At 38.7% G+C, this 20224-nt stretch overlaps 1 non-coding gene across 1 annotated transcript; it reads left to right on the top strand.

Annotated features, from left to right (window-relative positions):
* The first annotated feature begins 19189 nt into the window (after positions 1-19189).
* LOC130937163 (small nucleolar RNA R71) lies at positions 19190-19297 on the top strand. The gene has a single exon (XR_009068393.1). It is a non-coding gene; the product is annotated as a small nucleolar RNA R71 (small nucleolar RNA).
* Positions 19298-20224: the final 927 nt, after the last annotated feature.

The raw sequence follows: 20224 nt of genomic DNA, 5'->3' as shown, positions 1-20224 counted from the left end.
GCTGAAAATTCTGATTAGTTGACTGATGCTGTTGAATTGGTTTTTTCTTGATTTATTGGAAGAGATATAAATTGGAATTCGACTTGATCCTGAAAATGATTTGATTTTAGACAAGATTTAATATTGGAATGGATTTTGGTTTGGAAGAGATTTAATATTGAAATTTTGTTTGATTTGAACTTGATTTGATATCAGAATTTGGTTTAAAAGAAATTTGGAAAGGATTTAATATTTGGAAACGGTTTGATTAACGAAAAGGAGTCGATATTTGGAAACGGTTTGAATATTGAAAATGATTTGAGATTTGAAAATGGTTTGGTTGGGACCCTTGAAGGGTGGGAAAAGTCCAAATTTTAGGGGAGATGCTGCCAAAAATTTTATAAAAATTGAAGATTTTTGTTTTGGTTAAAATTGATCAAAGACCTATTTTGTTTGATTTTGATTTTACTAAAGGAAGAAGTATGATTTAAGGTGTTTTAGCAAATTTCTAAGAAACTATTGAAGTCTGTTAAATGAGTTTTGAATCTTTTGAAAAGAATTTGAATTTTAAATGGTTTTAAAGGAAAAAGGATTGGAGGAAAAGGTGTTGGACAGAGTGTTGTAAAGGAAGTGGGAATGTTTTGAAACTAAAATTGAAATGGATAAAAAGACAATCAATGTGATAAGTTTGGCAAAGGCGATGGTCGATTGCGTTTGTCTATGATTTCTCGCTGGTTGTGCATGACAGCGCACGTAATCCCTCTAATAGTGACAGGGCACATAATCCCTCTAATGGTGATAGGGCACTCTCCATCTAATGAGTGGCCGATGTGCTGAAATGTTAGTGCGCAACCTAGAGACAATGTCCGGATTAGCTACCAGATGTGGAGGGCTCTGCCGATTTAACCGACACGTGAGCTCACAGCCAGTAGGACAAGCATGCATCATACTGCATTTGTTTTCTTTGTCTGGGTGTGCTTAAGTATGTTGTTTGTCTATCTTATGATTTCTATATAATTGTTATTTATTATACTAATTGTAATTGTTCTCTGATTGTGTTTGCCTTGCATTGTTTGTGTCTATAATTGATTCTGTTTTGGGTTTGAATTTTGGTGGTGATTTGTTTTGATTTGGGCCAGAGGCCGTGATTGGTTTCTGATTAAAGTTTAGTTAAGTATCAAAAATCAAGCTCATTCAGCATAGACTTAATGAATCTATGCTTGAAATAGGTTGGTCATTCATATAGTTTAGAAAACTTTTAAGATTTTCTTATAAAAAAGAAAGGCTTTGGATTTTTGGATGTTAAACCATTGATTTTCAAAAGAATTCATAAGATAAGCGATGAATCACTGTGTTTGAAAATAGTTTTCTTTTTTAAATATCTTCTTATGACAATTCTGAAAATAAGTGGTGAGACCATGTGGTTAGGTTCTCACCCCCTATAACTTTATCTTTTCAGGACGGACGAGGAAGCTTGCCGAGTTTTTATTAAGTTCTTAGACATGCTATTTTTGTTTGTATACATATGTAATAGATTTTTCCTCGCCTATTCGTGTAAGAAGGATAGGAGTCGTGACTACAATAACACGTATATATGTAATATTTGTAAGTTGCTTGAGTAAGAAGTTTTGTATATATGTATATGCTTGTTTGTTATCAATTAAAAAGTATTTCCGTTTTATTTTAAAAGAAAACAGGGGTACGGTTTCGAGTCAAAAGCTTCTATTTTATTATTAAATATTTAAAGTTGTCGTAATACTTCTCGCTATCTGATCACACGAAATTGCGTCGGAAGAGAATTTCTCAATGAAGTTGCGTTGCAAGTATAGCTCTACCAACAACAATCATCGAGGATCAAATTTAGAAAGGAATTGGTTGTCACAAGTTCAACCCCAATAAAGTAACCGAAGTATTCAAACCTCGGGTCATCTCACAAGGAATGGACAAACATGTGCTTCAACATTGGTTAAAAATCCGGGGTTGTAAGTCATGAGCAAGAAAGTAAACTAGGAATCTTAGCAAACAAGTAATCTTAAAGTGTAAGGAACCAATTCAAATAACTAAGCAAGATGTGAGCAATTCCAAACTAAGAAGACAACATTCAATTTAATTCTACTCTCTACTAAACAATAACTATAACTAAGGCAAGGCAATAAAGATTTTTGGGTTTCCAAATAAGAATGATAAAAGCAACTCTTAGCTAGACATGGGAATTGGGGCTATCCTTGTCTAATTACCATATCTTGACAATTATGAGGAGCCAAACCCACTAAGTCTACTTCTATACTTGAAGTACATCAAATGGTTTGGTCAACATCAACCTATAAGGTCTAACCTCACTACTAATTAGCCTAGTAGTAGGCTAGTGTCAATGGCTATTAGTGCACGAAATTGTGATCTCAATGGTGCCAACAACTTGGTACGCACAATTGTAATATCACTCTTTTTCACAACTTCGCACAACTAACCAGCAAGTGCACTGGGTCGTCCAAGTAATAAACCTTACGTGAGTAAGGGTCGATCCCATGGAGATTGTCGGCTTGAAGCAAGCTATGGTCATCTTGTAAATCTCAGTCAGGCGGATTCAAATGGTTATAAAGTTTTGATAAATAAAAGATAAATAAAACGTAAAATAAAGATAAAGATACTTATGTATGTCATTGGTGGGAATTTCAGATAAACGTATGGAGATGCATTGTTCCTTCTGAATCTCTGCTTTCCTACTGCCTTCATCCAATCCTTCATACTCCTTTCCATGGCAAGCTGTATGTTGGGCGTCACCATTGTCAATGGCTACTTCCTGTCCTCTCAGTGAAAATGGTCCTCTACGGTTCTGCATGGCTAATCAGCTGTTGGTTCTCGATCGTGTAGGAACATGATTTACTATCCTTTTGTGTCTGTCACCACGCCCTACAGTTGTGAGTTTGAAGCTCGCCACAGTCATCCCTTCCCAAATCTTACTCGAAATACCACAGACAAGGTTTAGACTTTTCGGATCTCAGGAATGCTGCCAATGGATTCTAGCCTATACCACGAAGATTCTAATCTCGGATTCAGATGCCCCATTGTCAGAGGGGAGTCGATGTGAATCGTTGATTAGAAACCCAAGAGATATACATTCAAGCTTGTTTGCATGTAGAATGGAAGTGGTTGTCAATCACGCGTTCATAAGTGAGAATGGTGATGAGTGTCACATAATCATCACATTCATCATGTTCTTGTGTACGAATGGATATCTTAGAATAAGAATAAGCATGAATTGAATAGAAGAACAATAGTACTTTGCATTAATACTCGAGGAACAGCAGAGCTCCACACCTTAATCTATGGTGTGTAGAAACTCCACTGTTGAAAATACATAAGTGATAATGGTCCAGGCATGGCCGAATGGCCAGCCCCCATAAAAGTCTAAGATAGCATAAAACTGATCAAAGATCTGGTCAAAGACCCTGAATACAATAGTAAAAAGTTCTATTTATACTAAACTAGTTACTAGGGTTTACAGAAATAAGTAAATGATGTAGAAATCCACTTCCGATCCCACTTGGTGTGTGCTTGGGTTGAGCATTGAAGCTTTCATGTGTAGAGGTCTTCCTTGGAGTTAAACGCCAGTTTGTAACTTGTTTCTGGCGTTTGACAACTTTTTTCTGACGTTTAACGCCAGAATAGGGCAGAAAGCTGGTGTTAAACGCAAGTTTGCGTCCTCTAAACTCGGGCAAAGTATGGACTATTATACATTGCTGGAAAGTCCTGGATGTCTACTTTCCAACTCATTTGAAAGAGCGCCATTTGGACTTCTGTAGCTCCAAAAATTCCATTTCGAGTCCAGGGAGGTCAGAATCCAACAGCATCAGCCGTCCTTTGTTAGCCTCTGAATCAGATTTTTGCTCAGATCCCTCAATTTCAGCCAGAAAATACCTGAAATCATAGAAAAACACACAAACTCATAGTAAAGTCCAGAAATGTGAATTTTGCTTAAAAACTAATAAAAATATACTAAAAACTAACTAAAACATACTAAAAACTATATGAAAACAATGCTAAAAAGCGTATAAATTATCTGCTCATCACAACACCAAACTTAAATTGTTGCTTGTCCCCAAGCAACTGAAAATAGAATAGAATAAAAAGAAGAGAATATACAATGAATCCCACAATATCAATGAAACTTAGTCCCAATTAGATGAGCGGGGCTAGTAACTTTTTGCTTCTGAACAGTTTTGGCATCTCACTTTATCCTTTGAAATTCAGAATGATTGGCATCTATAGGAACCCAGAATTTTAGATAGTGTTATTGATTCTCCTAGTTCAGTATGTTGATTCTTGAACACAGCTACTTTATGTGTCTTGGCCGTGGCCCCAAGCACTTTGTTTTCCAGTATTACCACTGGATACATAAATGCCATAGACACATAACTGGGTGAACCTTTTCAGATTGTGACTCAGCTTTGCTAAAGTCCCCAGTTACAGGTGTCCAGAGTTCTTAAGCACACTCTTTTTGCTTTGGATCACGACTTTAACCACTCAGTCTCAAGCTTTTCACTTGGACCTTCATGGCACAAGCACATGGTTAGAGACATCTTGATTTAGCCACTTAGGCCTGGATTTTATTTCCTTGGGCCCTCTTATCCATTAATGCTCAAAGCCTTGGATCCTTTTTACCCTTGCCTTTTGGTTTAAAGGGCTATTGGCTTTTTGTGCTTGCCTTTTCTTTTTCTTTCTTTTTCTTTTAATTTTTGCCACTTTTTTTTTTCGCAAGCTCTCTTATTCACTGCTTTTTCTTGCTTCAAGAATCAATTTCATGTTTTTCAGATTATCAATAACATTACTCTTTGTTCATCATTCTTTCAAGAGCCAACAATTTTAACATTCATAAACAATGAGATAAAAAATATGCACTGTTCAAGCATTTATTCAGAAAACAAAAAGTATTGCCACTACATCAAAATAATTAAACTAATTTCAAGATAAAATTTGAAATTCAAGTACTTCTTGTTCTTTTGTAATTAAGCACATTTTTCATTTAAGAGAGGTGAATGATTCATGGAATTATTCATAGCTTCAAGACATAGACACTAGATACTAATGATCATGTAATGAAGACACAAACATAGATGACACAATAAGCATAAAAACTGAAAACAAAAATAAATAGACAAGGAGATTAAGGAATGAGTCCACCTTAGTGAGGGTGGCATCTTCCTCTTGAAGAACCAATAGTGCTCTTGAGCTCCTCTATGTCTCTTCCTTGCCTTTGTTGCTCCTCCTTCATAGCTCTTTGATCTTCTCTAATCTCATGGAGAATGATGGAGTGCTCTTGGTGCTCCACCCTTAGTTGGTCCATGTTGTAACTCAAGCCTTCCAAGGAGGTGTTGAGTTGCTCCCAATAGTTATGTGGAGGAAATTGCATCCCTTGAGGCATCTTAGGGATTTCTTGATGAGGATCTTCCTCATGCTCTTGTTGAGGTCCATAAATGAGCTCTCTTGTTTGCTCCATCCTTTTCTTAGTGATGGGCTTGTCCTCTTCAATGAGGATGTCTCCTTCTATGTCTATCCCAGCCAAATTACATAGGTGACAAATGAGATGAGGAAAGGCTAACCTTGCCAAAGTGGATGACTTGTCAGCCACCTTGTAAAGTTCTAGAGGTATGATCTCATAAACTTCTACTTCCTCCCCAATCATGATACTATGGATCATGATGGCCCGATCCACAGTCACTTCAGATCGGTTGCTAGTAGGAATGATGGAGCGTTGGATGAACTCCAACCATCCTTTAGCCACAGGGTTAAGATCCAGTCTTCTCAATTGAACCGGATTGCCTCTTGAGTCTCTTTTCCATTGAGCTTCTTCCACACATATGTCCATGAGGACTTGGTCCAACCTTTGATCAAAGTTGACCCTTCTAGTGTAGGGGCATGCGTTTTCCTGCATCATTGGCAAGTGGAATGCCAACCTTACATTTTTCGGACTAAAATCTAAGTATTTCCCCCGAACCATTGTAAGCCAATTCTTTGGATTCGGGTTCATACTTTGATCATGGTTCCTAGTGATCCATGCATTGGCATAGAACTCTTGAACCATTAAGATACCGACTTGTTGAATGGGGTTAGTGAGAACTTTCTAACCTCTTCTTCAGATCTCATGTCAGATCTCTGGATACTCATTTTTCTTGAGCATGAAAGGGACCTCAGGGGTCACTGATGAGCAGATAATTTATACGCTTTTTGGCATTATTTTTAGGTAGTTTTTAGTAGGTTCCAGCTACTTTTTAGTATATTTTTATTAGTTTTTAGGAAAAATTTATATTTCTGGACTTTACTATGAATTTTTGTGTTTTTCTGTGATTTCAGGTATTTTCTGGGTGAAATTGAGGGAGCTGAGCAAAAATCTGATTCAGGCTGAAAAAGGACTGCGAATGTTGTTAGATTCTAACCTCCCTACACTCGGAATGGATTTTTTGGAGCTACAGGAGTTCAATTGGCGCGCTCTCAATTGGGTTGGAAAGTAGACATCCAGGGCTTTTCAGAAATAGATAATACCCGATACTTTGCGCGAAGATAGATGACGTAAACTGGCGTTCAACGCCAGTTCCATGTTGCAGTCTGGCGTTCAGTGCCAGAAACAGGTTGCAAGTTGGAGTTCAACGCCAGAAACAGGTTACAACCTAGCGTTCGACTCCAGAAACAGCCCAGGTACGTGAGAAGCTTAAGTCTCAGCCCCAGCACACACCAAGTGGGCCCCAGAAGTGGATTTCTGCACTATCCATATTAGTTTACTCATTTTCTGTAAACCTAGGGTACTAGTTTACTATTTAAACAACTTTTAGAGACTTATTTTGTATCTCATGACAGTTTTAGATCTGAATTTTGTACCCTTTGATGGCATGAGTCTCTAAATCCCATTGTTGGGGGTGAGGAGCTTTGCAGCATCTCGATGAATTAATGCAATTATTTCTGTTTTCCATTCAAACACGCTTGTTCCTATCTAAGATGTTCATTTGCGCTTCACTATAAAGAAAGTGATGATCCGTGACACTCATCACCTTCCTCAATCGATGAACGTGTGCCTGACAACCACCTCTGTTCTACATTAGATTGAATGAGTATCTCTTAGATTCCTTAATCAGAATCTTCGTGGTATAAGCTAGAACATTTTGGCGGCCACTCTTAAGGATCCGGAAAGTCTAAACCTTGTCTGTGGTATTCCGAGTAGGATTCAAGGATTGAATGGCTGTGATGAGCTTCAAACTCGCGATTGTTGGGTGTGATGACAAACGCAAAACAATCAATGGATTCTATTCCGACATGATCGAGAACCAACTTATTATTAGCCGTACTGTGACAGAGCATTTGGACCATTTTTACTGAGAGGATGGGAAGTAGCCATTGACAACGGTGACGCCCTACATACAGCTTGCCATGGAAGGAGCCTTGCATGTTTGAAAGTGAGAAAGCATTATGTTACAGGAATTCAGAAGATAAAGCATCTCCAAAACTCCAACATGTTCTCCATTACTGCGTAACAATTACTCCTTTTACACCCTTTTTTTATCTTTTACAATCGAGGCTAAAGAATCCTATTGGTATCCTGACTAAAATTAATAAGATAACCATAGCTCGCTTCAAGCCAACAATCTCCGTGGGATTCGACCCTTACTCACGTAAGGTATTATTTGGACGACCCAGTTCACTTGCTGGTTAGTTGTGCGGATTGCAAAAGTGTGAATGCAATTTTCGTACACCAAGTTTTTGGCGCCGTTGCCGGGGATTGTTTGAGTTTGAACAACTGACGGTGAATCTTGTTGCTTAGATTAGGAAAAATTTGTCTTTTTTTTTCACTAGAATTGCATCTTTTATTATCCCTTATAAAAAAAATAAATATTAAAAAAAATATTATTTTTCTTTATTAATTTTTAGTTTTTCTGTGAGTTTAGTGTCATGTTTTAAGTTTGGTGTCAATTGCATGCTTTTCTTTATCTTTCAATTTTCGAATTGCATTTTCTTTATTTTTTCTTGATCTTCAAATTGTTCTTGTCAATTCTTTCTTGTTTGATCTTTGGTTTGTCTTGTATTGTGTCTTTTCTTGTTTTTCTTGTACTTTTTCAAATTTTTAGTTTTCAAAAATTTTTTATTTATTAAATACCTTTTTAAAACACGTTAAATTTATAGCTCAGTTGGTTAGAGCGTTGGCTTATGTTCTTGGCAATTCGGTATCTTCCTTTTAAAACTTTTTCAAAAATAATTTTTTCTTTGATTGAATCTTGTGCCAAACTTTAAGTTTGGTTTTCTCTTGTTAATTTTCTTTAATTTTCGAAAACTTAATTTGGTTTTAAAAAAAAATTAGTTTGGTGTTCTTTCTTTTGTTCTTATTGTTCTTGTGAATCTTCAAAGTGTTCTTGAGTCTTCTTTGTGTTTTGATCTTAAAATTTTTAAGTTTGGTGTTCCTTGGTGTTTTCCCTCCAAAATTTTCGAAAGCAAGGAACATTAGATCTAAAAATTTTAAGTCTTGTGTCTTTTGTGTGTTTTTTCTCTTTCATTATAAAATTCAAAAATCAAAAAATTATCTTCTCTAACTATTTTCAAGCAAATTTTTCGAAATTTTCTATAAAAAAAATTCAGATTTCAATTTAAAAAATTTTCAAAATCTTATCCTCTTAAGATTTGAAAAAAAATCACATCTTTTTCAAAAATATCCTAACCACTTTTTCTCTCCTCATTTTTTCGAAAATTTTTAAAATATTTTTTTATTTTTATTTTTATTTTTTATTTTAGTTTTTATTTTATTTTATTTTATTATTTTGAAAATTACTTTTTTATAATTAAATAAATAAAATAAATCCACATCATCTCCCTTTCTCCATCATGGACCTAAGTGAAAATGAACAGTCCAGAAGGACTCTGGGGTCATATGCCAACCCCACTACTGCTTTATATGGGAGCAGTATCTGTATACCCTCCATCGAAGTTAGTAGCTTTGAGTTGAATCCTCAGCTCATTATCATGGTGCAGCAAAGTTGCCAGTATTCCGGTCTTCCACAGGAAGAACCTACAGAGTTTCTGGCACAATTTTTACAAATTGCTGACACAGTACATGATAAGGAAGTAGATCAGGATGTCTACAGATTATTACTATTTCCATTTGCTGTAAAAGACCAAGCTAAGAGGTGGTTAAATAACCAACCTAAGGACAGCATAAAGACATGGAAACAGCTGTCACAAAAATTCCTGAATCACTATTTTCCTCCAAAATGGATGACACAGCTAAGGCTGAGCATCCAAGGCTTCAAACAAGGAGATAATGAATCCCTTTATGATGCCTGGGAGAGATATAGAGAGATGCTAAGAAAATGCCCCTCTGAAATATTTTCAGAGTGGGTGCAGTTAGACATCTTTTATTTTAGGCTTACAGAGAAAGCTCAGATTTCTCTAGACCACTCCTATGGTGGATCTATACACATGAGAAAGACAATTGAAGAAGCTCAAGAGCTCATTGATACAGTTACCAGAAATCAGCATCTGTATCTAAGCAGTGAACCTTCCATGAAAGAAGAGGCTAAAACAGTAACTGCTGAACTAAGTCCTGCAGAACAAGTTACTGAATTCAATCAGCAATTAGATTTTCTAACAAAAAAACTAGCCGAATTCAAGGAGATATTACAAGAAACAAGAATGGCTAATATGAATATGGAAGTGCAGTTCAAGCAAACAGAACAGCAATTGTCAAAACAAATAACAGAAGAGTGCTAAGCAGTTCAATTAAGAAGTAGGAAAACATTAAATACCTCACTTCAAGGCAGCAGGAAGCCAAGAAATGAACAAACTGCTACCCAAAATCCCTCTGAGGACAGTCAGAGCCCAGAGAGGAATAATTCTGGCGCTCAAACGCCAAAAAAGGGGTGGAGAGCTGGCGTTGAACGCCCAACCCATGCTCAGTCCTGGCGTTCAACACTAGAAACAGGCAAGGAATTGGCGTTGAACGCCCAAAGGAAGCATAGTTCTGGCATTCAGACGCTAGAAACAGGTAAGGAGTTGGTGTCTAACGCCACTCCAGCTTCCACCCCTGGCATTCAAACGCCAGTGGGAGATCAGACACATACAAGTGCTGATAGCAACCCCTCTAAAAAGGCTTCTCAACCCACATCTGTAGGTAATAAACCTGCAGCAACTAAGGTTAAGGAATACAAAGCCAAAATGCCTTATCCTCAGAAACTCCTCCAAGCGGAACAGGATAAGCAATTTGCCAGCTTTGCAGACTATCTCAGGACTCTTGAAATAAGGATTCCATTTGTAGAGGCACTTGAGCAAATACCCTCTTATGCTAAGTTCATGAAAGAAATCTTAAGTCATAAGAAGGACTGGAGAGAAACTGAAAAAGTTTTACTCACTGAAGAATGCAGTGCAGTCATTCTGAAAAGCTTCCCAGAAAAGCATAAAGATCCCAGAAGCTTTATGATACCATGCACATTAGAGGGTACTTGTACCAACCAAGCTCTATGTGACCTCGGGACAAGTATCAACCTAATACCTGCATCTACTATCAGAAAGCTTGGTTTGACTAAAGAAGTCAAACCAACCCGGATATGTCTCCAACTTGCTGATGGCTCCATTAAATACCCATCAGGTGTGATTGAAGACATGATTGTCAAGGTTGGGCCATTTGCCTTTCCCACTGACTTTGTGGTGCTGGAAATGGAGGAGCACAAAAGTGCAACTCTCATTCTAGGAAGACCTTTCCTAGCAACTGGACGAACCCTCATTGACGTCCAAAAAGGGGAATTAACCCAAAGAGTCAATGAGGATGAGTTTAAGTTGAATGTTGTCAAAGCTATGCAGCATCCAGACACCCCAGATGACTGCATGAGCATCGATATTATTGACTCTCTGGTAAAAGAGGTCAATATGACTGAGAGCCTCGAATCAGAGCTAGAGGATATCTTTAAAGATGCTCAGCCTGATCTGGTGGAACCAGAGAGAATAATAGAACCTCTGAAAATCCTTCAGGAAGAGGAAAAACCTCCCAAACCCGAGCTCAAACCATTACCACCATCCCTGAAATATGCATTTCTGGGAGAAGGTGATACCTTTCCTGTAATCATAAGCTCTACCTTAGAGCCACAGGAAGAGGAAGTACTAATTCAAGTGCTAAGGACACACAAGACAACTCTTGGGTGGTCCATCGGTGATCTTAAGGGCATTAGCCCAGCCAGATGCATGCACAAGATCCTATTGGAGGGTGATGCTAAGCCAGTGGTTCAACCACAGAGGCGGCTGAATCCAGCCATGAAGGAGGTGGTGCAGAAGGAGGTCACTAAATTACTAGAGGCTGGGATTATTTATTCTATTTCTGATAGCCCTTGGGTAAGCCCTGTCTAAGTCGTCCCCAAAAAGGGAAGCATGACAGTGGTTCATAATGAAAAGAATGAGCTGGTTCCTACAAGAACAGTTATAGGTTGGCGTATGTGTATTGACTATAGAAGACTCAATGCAGCCACCAGAAAGGATCATTTTCCTTTACCATTCATAGACCAGATGCTAGAAAGACTAGCAGGTCATGATTACTACTGCTTTTTGGATGGCTATTCAGGTTACAACCAGATTGCAGCAGATCCCCAGGATCAAGAGAAAACAGCATTCACATGTCCATTTGGGGTATTTGCATACAGGAGGATGCCATTTGGCCTGTGCAATGCACCTGCAACCTTTCAAAGGTGCATGCTCTCTATTTTCTCTGATATGGTGGAAAAATTTCTGGAAGTCTTCATGGATGACTTTTTAGTATTTGGAGACTCATTCAGCTCCTGTCTTGACCATCTAGCACTTGTTCTACAGAGGTGCCAAGAGACTAACCTGGTTTTAAACTGGGAGAAATGTCACTTTATGGTAATTGAAAGAATTGTCCTTGGGCACGAAATTTTGAACAAGGGAATAGAGGTGGATCAAGCCAAGGTAGATGTAATTGAAAAATTACAACCATCTGCCAATGTTAAGGCAATCAGAAGCTTTCTGGGGCATGCAGGATTTTATAGGAGGTTTATAAAAGATTTTTCAAAAATTGCAAAACCTTTGAATAATCTGCTAGCTGCTGACACGCCATTTATCATTGATAAGGATTGTCTGCAGGCGTTTGAGACTCTAAAAGCTAAGCTGGTCACAGCACCAGTCATTTCTGCACCAGACTGGATATTACCATTTGAATTAATGTGTGATGCCAGTAATCATGCCATTGGTGCAGTGTTGGGACAGAGGCATGACAAGCTTCTGCACGTCATTTATTATGCCAGCCGTGTTCTAAATGATGCGCAGAAGAACTACACAACCACAGAAAAGGAATTGCTTACAGTGGTTTACGCCATTGACAAGTTCAGATCCTATTTAGTAGGATCAAAAGTGATTGTGTACATAGACCATGCTGCTCTTAAATATCTACTCACAAAGCAGGATTCAAAACCCAGGCTCATAAGATGGGTGTTGCTTCTGCAATAGTTTTATATAGAAATAAGAGACAGAAAAGGGACAGAGAACCAAGTAGCAAATCACCTGTCCCGAATAGAACCAGTAGAAGGGACATCCCTCCCTCTTACTGAGATCTCTGAAACATTTTCGGATGAGCAACTTTCTGCCATTCAGGAAGCACCATGGTTTGCAGAGCTTCATGATAGTGACTCTGACAAAAAGTTCATTGTTAATGGGCAAAGAGTCAAGCATTATCTTGAAGGCAATTTTGAGCAAGAATGCTCAAAACTGAGACTTAATTAAAGCTCAGTAATAGTCCAGCTAAAGACAATAAAGAAGCACTTATTGGGAGGCAACCCAATTCTTATTTATCTAATTCTATTTTTATTTCTATTGTTCTTTTATATTTTATTAGGTTCATGATCATGTAGAGTCACAAAACAAATACAAAATTAAAAACAGAATCAAAAACAGTAGATGAAACAGCACACCCTGGAGAAAGAACTTACTGGCATTTAAAGGCCATTAAGGAGCATCTGGCTGGCGTTCAACGCCAGAACAGAGCATGGATCTGGCGTTGAACACCAGAAACATGCAGCGATCGGGCGTTTAAATGCCAGGATTGCACACTGAAGAAAGCTGGCGTTCAACGCCAGAAACATGCCGCAGACTGGCCTTGAACGCCTAAAACAAGCATAGAGCTGGCGTTTAACGCCAGAAACAAGCACCAATCTGGTGTTAAACGCCAGGATTGCATGCAGAGGGCATTTTACATGCCTCATTGGTGCAGGGTAAATCCTTGACACCTCAGGATCTGTGGACCCCACATGATCATCTTAGGATCTGTGGACCCCACAGGATCCCCACCAACCTTCAAATTCAAGATCTCTTTCCCACCCAAACCCACCCTAACTAGCCGAATACACATCCCTCTCCCTCTCCTCCATATCTTTTTCTTCATCTATTCTTCTTCTTTTCCTCGAGGGCGAGCAATATTCTAAGTTTGGTGTGGCAAAAGCATAGCTTTTTTTTTCCATAACCATTTATGGCACCTAAGGCCGGAGAAACCTCTAGAAAGAGGAAAGGGAAGACAGAAGCTTCCACCTCCGAGTCATGGGAGATGGAGAGATTCATCTCAAGGGTCCATAGCTCAGTAATAGAGCATTTGAGTGCACATCAAGAGAGCCCACTCATGGACCTCAACAAGAGCATGAGGAATTCCCTCATCAAGAAATCCCTGAGATACCTCAAGGGATATATTTTTCTCCACACAACTATTAGAAGCAACTAAGGATAGGAGCACCAAAATCACTAGGGATCAAGCAACAGAGGCAAGGAAGAGACATAAAGGAGCTCAAAGAGCACCATTGGTTCTTCAAGATGAAGACGCCACCCTCACTAAGGTGGACTCATTCCCTAATCTCCTTGCTCTTATTTTTCTGTTTTTTGGTTTTTGAGCTTCATGTTTGTCTATGTTTGTGTCTTTATTACATGATCATTAGTGTTTAGTAACTATGTCTTAAGGTTATGAATAATTCCATGAATCATTCACCTTTCTTAACTGAAAAATGTTTTAATACAAAAGAACAAGAAGTACATGAGTTTCAAATTCATCCTTGAAATTAGTTTAATTATATTGATGTGGTGACAATACTTTTTGTTTTCTGAATGAATGCTTGAACAGTGCATAATTTTGATCTTGTTGTTTATGAATGTTAAAATTGTTGGCTCTTGAAAGAATGATGAAAAAGAGAAATGTTATTGATGATCTGAAAAATCAAAAAAGTTGATTCTTGAAGCAAGAAAAAGCAATGAAGAACAAAGCTTGCGAAAAAAAAATATGGCGAAAAAAATAGAAAATAGAGAAAGAAAAAGAAAAAGCAAGCAGAAAAAGCCAATAGCCCTTAAAACCAAAAGGCAAGGGTAAAAAGGATCCAAGGCTTTGAGCATCAATGGATAGGAGGGCCCAAGGAAATAAAATCCAGGTCTAAGCGTCTAAATCATGCTGTCCCTAACCATGTGCTTGTGGGATGTAGGTCCAAGTGAAAAGCTTGAGACTGAGTGGTTAAAGTCATGATCCAAAGCAAAAAGAGTGTGCTTAAGAGCTCTGGACACCTCTAACTGGGGACTTTAGCAAAGCTGAGTCACAATCTGAAAAGGTTCACCCAGTCATGTGTCTGTGGCATTTATGTATCCGGTGGTAATACTGGAAAACAAAGTGCTTAGGGCCACGGCCAAGACTCATAAAAGTAGCTGTGTTCAAGAATTAACATACTTAACTAGGAGAATCAATAACACTATCTGAACTCTGAGTTCCTATGGATGCCAATCATTCTAAACTTCAAGGGATAAAGTGAGATGCCAAAACTATTCAGAAGCAAAAAGCTACAAGTCCCGCTCATCTAATTAGAACTAATATTCATTGATATTTTGGAATTTATAGTATATTCTATTCTTTTTATCCTATTTGATTCTCAATTGCTTGGGGACAAACAACGATTTAAGTTTGGTGTTGTGATGAGCGGATAATTTATACGCTTTTTGGCATTGTTTTTAGGTAGTTTTTAGTAGGTTCCAGCTACTTTTTAGTATATTTTTATTATTTTTTAGGAAAAATTTATGTTTCTGGACTTTACTATGAATTTGTGTGTTTTTCTATGATTTCAGGTATTTTCTGGCTGAAATTGAGGGAGCTGAGCAAAAATCTGATTCAGGATGAAAAAGGACTGCGAATGTTGTTGGATTCTGACCTCCCTGCACTCGGAATAGATTTTTTGGAGCTACAGGAGTCCAATTGGCGCGCTCTTAATTGGGTTGGAAAGTAGACATCCAGGGCTTTCCAGAAATATATAATAGTCCATACTTTGCGCGAAGATAGATGACGTAAACTGGCGTTCAACGCTAGTTCCATGTTGCAGTCTGGCGTTCAGCGCCAGAAACAGGTTACAAGTTGGAGTTCAACGCCAGAAACAAGTTACAACCTGGCGTTCGACTCCAGAAACAGCCCAGGCACGTGAGAAGCTTAAGTCTCAGCCCCAGCACACACAAAGGGGGCCACAGAAGTAGATTTCTGCACTATCCATCTTAGTTTACTCATTTTCTGTAAACCTAGGGTACTAGTTTACTATTTAAACAACTTTTAGAGACTTATTTTGTATCTCATGACATTTTTAGATCTGAATTTCGTACCATTTGACAGCATGAGTCTCTAAATCCCATTGTTGGGGGTGAGGAGCTCTGTAGCGTCTCGATGAATTAATGCAATTATTTCTGTTTTCCATTCAAACATGCTTGTTCCTATCTAAGATGTTCATTTGCGCTTCACTATGAAAAAAGTGATGATCCGTGACACTCGTCACCTTCCTTAATCCATGAACGTGTGCCTGACAACCACCTCTGTTCTACATTAGATTGAATGAGTATCTCTTAGATTCCTTAATCAGAATATTCGTGGTATAAGCTAGAACATTTTGGCGGCCACTCTTGAGGATCCGAAAAGTCTAAACCTTGTCTGTGGTATTCTGAGTAGGATTCAAGAATTGAATGGTTGTGACGAGCTTCAAACTCGCAATTATTGGGTGTGATGACAAACGCAAAAGAATCAATGGATTCTATTCTAACATGATCGAGAACCAACAGATGATTAGCCGTGCTGTGATAGAGCATTTGGACCATTTTCAATGAGAGGATGGGAAGTAGCCATTGACAATAGTGACGCCCTACATACAGCTTGCCATGGAAGGAGCCTTCCATGTTTGAAAGTGAGAAAGCATTATGTTACAGGAATTCAGAAGACAAAGCATCTCCAAAACTCCAACATGTTCTCCATTACTGCGTAACAATTACTCCTTTTACACCCTTTTTTTATCTTTTACAATCGAGGCTAAAGAATCCTATTGGTATCCTGACTAAGATTAATAAGATAACCATAGCTTGCTTCAAGCCAACAATCTCCGTGGGATTCAACCCTTACTCACATAAGGTATTACTTGGACGACCCAGTGCACTTGCTGGTTAGTTGTGCGGATTGCAAAAGTGTGATTGCAATTTTCGTGCACCAATCACCTTCTTCTTGGCCACAACTTCATAGAAGTGATCTTGATGGATCTTTGAGATGAATCTCTCCATCTCCCATGACTCAGAGGTGGAAGCTTTTGCCTTCACTTTCCTCTTTCTAGAGGTTTCTCCGGCCTTAGGTGCCATAAATGGTTATGGAAAAACAAAAAGCAATGCTTTTACCACACCAAACTTAAAAAATTTGCTCGTCCTCGAGCAAAAAAAGAAAGAAAGAAGGGGAAGAAGAAGAAAAATGGATGAGATGGAAGGGGAAATGGTTCGGCCAAGAGGGGGGAAAGTTGTTTGTATTATGTGAATATAAAGGAGTAGTGAGGGGTTTATATAGGAGTGAGGGAAGGGTTGGGTTTCGGTCATTAGGGTTGGGTTTGGGAGGGAAAGGTGTTTGAATTTTGAAAGTGAGGTGGGTGGGGTGTTTGGGGAAGAGGTATGGAGGTGATTGGTGAAGAGAATATAGGGAAGAGGGTATGATTTGATTGGTGAGTGAGAGAGAGAGAGATGGGGTAGGTGGGGATCCTGTCGGATCCACAGATCCTGAGGGGTCAAGGATTTACCACCCTGCTTCTATTAGGCATGTAAACACCCTTACAGTGCAATCCTGGTGTTTAACGCCAGACTGCTGCTTGTTTCTGGCGTTAAACGCCAGCTTTTATTCCTTTCCTGGCGTTAAACGCCAGGCTGCAACTTGTTTTTGGCGTTTAACGCCAGATTATTGCTTCTTTCTGGCGTTTAACGCCAGTCTGGTGCTTGTTTATGGCGTTTAACGCCCAGAAATGTGCTAGACTGGGCGTTAAACGCCCATTCTGCTACCCTTACTGGCGTTTAAATGCCAGTAAGTTCCTCCTCCAGGGTGTACTATTTTTAATGCTGTTTTTGATTTTTCTTTAATTTTTGCATTTGTTTTTGTGACTCCACGTGATCATCAATCTAAAAAAGAAAATAACATAGATAAATAAAATTGGGTTGTCTCCCAATAAGCGCTTCTTTAATGTCAATAGCTTGACAGTGAGCTCTCATGGAGCTTCACAGATGTTCAGAACATTGTTGGGACCTCCCAACACCAAACTTAGAGTTTGAATGTGGGGGTTCAACACCAAACTTAGAGTTTGAGTGTAGGGGCTTTGTTTGACTCTGTATTGAGGGAAGCTTTTCATGCTTCCTCTCCATGGTTACAGAGGGAGATCCTTGAGTTTTAAACACAAGGTAGTCCTCATTCAATTAAAGGATCAACTTTCCTTTGTCCACATCAATAACAGCTTTTGCTGTGGCTAGGAAGGGTCTTCCAAGGATGATAGATTCATCCTCATCCTTCCCAGTGTCTAGGATTATGAAATCAGCAGGGATGTAAAGGCCTTTGACCTTTACTAGCACGTCCTCTACCTGTCCATAAGCCTTTTTCATGGATTTGTCTGCCATCTCTAATGAGAATTTGGCAGCCTGTACCTCAAAGATTCCCAGTTTCTCTATTACAGAGAGTGGCATAAGGTTAATACCCGACCCAAGGTCACACAAAGCCTTCTCAAAGGTCATGGTGCCTATGGTATAGGGTATTAAGAATTTACCAGGATCCTGTTTCTTTTGAGGTAAAGTATGCTGAACTCAGGTATTCAGTTCACTAAAGAGCAGTGGAGGTTCATCTTCTCAAGTCTCATTACCAAATAACTTGGCATTTAGCTTCATGATTGCTCCTAAATACTGGGCAACTTGCCCTTCAATAATGTCTTCATCTTCTTCAGAAGATGAATAATCATTAGAGCTCATGAATGGTAAAAAGAGGTTCAATGGGATCTCTATGGTCTCTAGATGAGCCTCAGATTCCATAGGTTCCTCAATTGGGAACTCCTTTTTGTCCAGAGGACGTCCCAAGAGGTCTTCCTCACTGGGATTCACGTCCTCCTCCTCCTCTGTGCATTCGGCCACACCAAGTAAGGTTATGGCCTTGCACTCTCTTTTTTGGTTCTCTTCTGTATTGCTTGGGAGAGTACTAGGAGGAGTTTCAGTGACTTTTTTACTCAGCTGGCCACCTTGTGCCTCCAAATTTCTAATGGAGGACCTTGTTTCATTCATGAAACTTAGAGTGGCCTTAGATAGATCAGAGACTATGTTTGCTAAGCTAGAGGGGCTCTGCTCAGAATTCTCTGTCTGTTGCTGAGAAGATGATGGAAAAGGCTTGCTATTGCTAAACCTGTTTCTTCCACCATTATTAAAGCCTTGTTGGGGCTTTTGTTGATCCTTCCATTAGAAATTTGGATGATTTCTCCATGAGGGATTAAAGGTGTTTCCATAGGCTTCACCCATGTAATTCACCTCTGCCATTGCAGGGTTCTCAGGATCATAAGCTTCTTCTTCAGAAGATGCTTCTTTAGTACTGTTGGATGCATTTTGCAATCCATTCAGACTCTGAGAAATCATGTTGACTTTCTGAGTCAACATTTTGTTCTGAGCCAATATGGCATTCAGAGCATCAATTTCAAGAACTCCCTTTCTCTGAGACGTCCTATTATTCACAGGATTCCTTTCAGAGGTGTACATGAACTGGTTATTTGCAAACCATGTCAATGAGTTCCTGAGCTTCTGTAGACATTTTCTTCAGGTGAATAGATCCACTTGCAAAATGGTCCAATGACATCTTAGACAATTCAGACAGACCATCATAGAATATATCCAGGATGGTCCATTCTGAAAGCATGTCAGAAGGACACTTTTTGGTCAGTTGCTTGTATCTCTCCCAAGCTTCATAGAAGAATTCACCTTCTTTCTGTCTGAAGGTTTGAACATCCACTCTAAGCTTGCTCAGCTTTTGAGGAGGAAAGAACTTGGCTAAGAAAGTTGTGACCAGCTTATCCCAATAGTTCAGGCTATCTTTAGGTTGAGAGTCCAACCATGTTCTAGCTCTATCTCTTACAGCAAAAGGGAAAAGCATAAGCTTATAGACCTTAGGATCAACTCCATTGGTCTTAACAGTATCACAGATCTGCAACAATTCAGTTAAGAACTGAAAAGGATCTTCTGATGGAAGTCCATGAAACTTGCAATTCTGTTGCATCAGAGAAACTAATTGAGGCTTTAGCTCAAAATTGTTTGCTCCAATGGCAGGGATTGAGATGCTTCTTCCATGAAAGTTAGAATTTGGTACAGTAAAGTCACCAAGCATCTTCCTTGCACCTCCACCATTGTTATTGGTTTCGGCCATCACTACTTCTTTTTCGAAAATTTCAGTAAAGTCCTCTTCAGAGTGTTGTGTTTTAACTTCTCTTAGCTTCCTCTTCAGAGTCCTTTCAGGTTCCGGATCAGCTTCAACAAGAATGTTCTTATCCTTGCTCCTGCTCATGTGAAAAAGAAGAGAACAGAAAAGAAGAGGAATCCTCTATGTCACAGTATAGAGATTCCTTTATGTAAGTAGAAGAATAAGAATGAAGGAAGAAGAAGAAAAATTCGAACACAGAGAAGGGAGGGGTTCGAATTTTGAGAAGAGAAGTGTTAGTAAATAAATAAAATAAATAGAAAGAGAGAGAGGGAAATTCGAAAATTAAGAAAAGGAATAAAATAAAAATTAAAATTTGAAACAATTAGTTAATTAAAAGAATTTTGAAAAAGGGTGAGGAATTTTCGAAAATTAGAGAGAGAAAAGTAGTTAGGTGGTTTTGAAAAAGATAAGAAGTAGTGAAACAAACAAAAAAGTCAATTAGTTAGTTGAAAAAGATTTGAAAATCAATTT

Source organism: Arachis stenosperma, chromosome 6 (genome assembly GCF_014773155.1).
Source record: "Arachis stenosperma cultivar V10309 chromosome 6, arast.V10309.gnm1.PFL2, whole genome shotgun sequence".
Taxonomy (NCBI): domain Eukaryota; kingdom Viridiplantae; phylum Streptophyta; class Magnoliopsida; order Fabales; family Fabaceae; genus Arachis; species Arachis stenosperma.
Note: the sequence above shows the minus strand (reverse complement) of the source record. Positions and strands in the feature narration are given on the sequence as shown.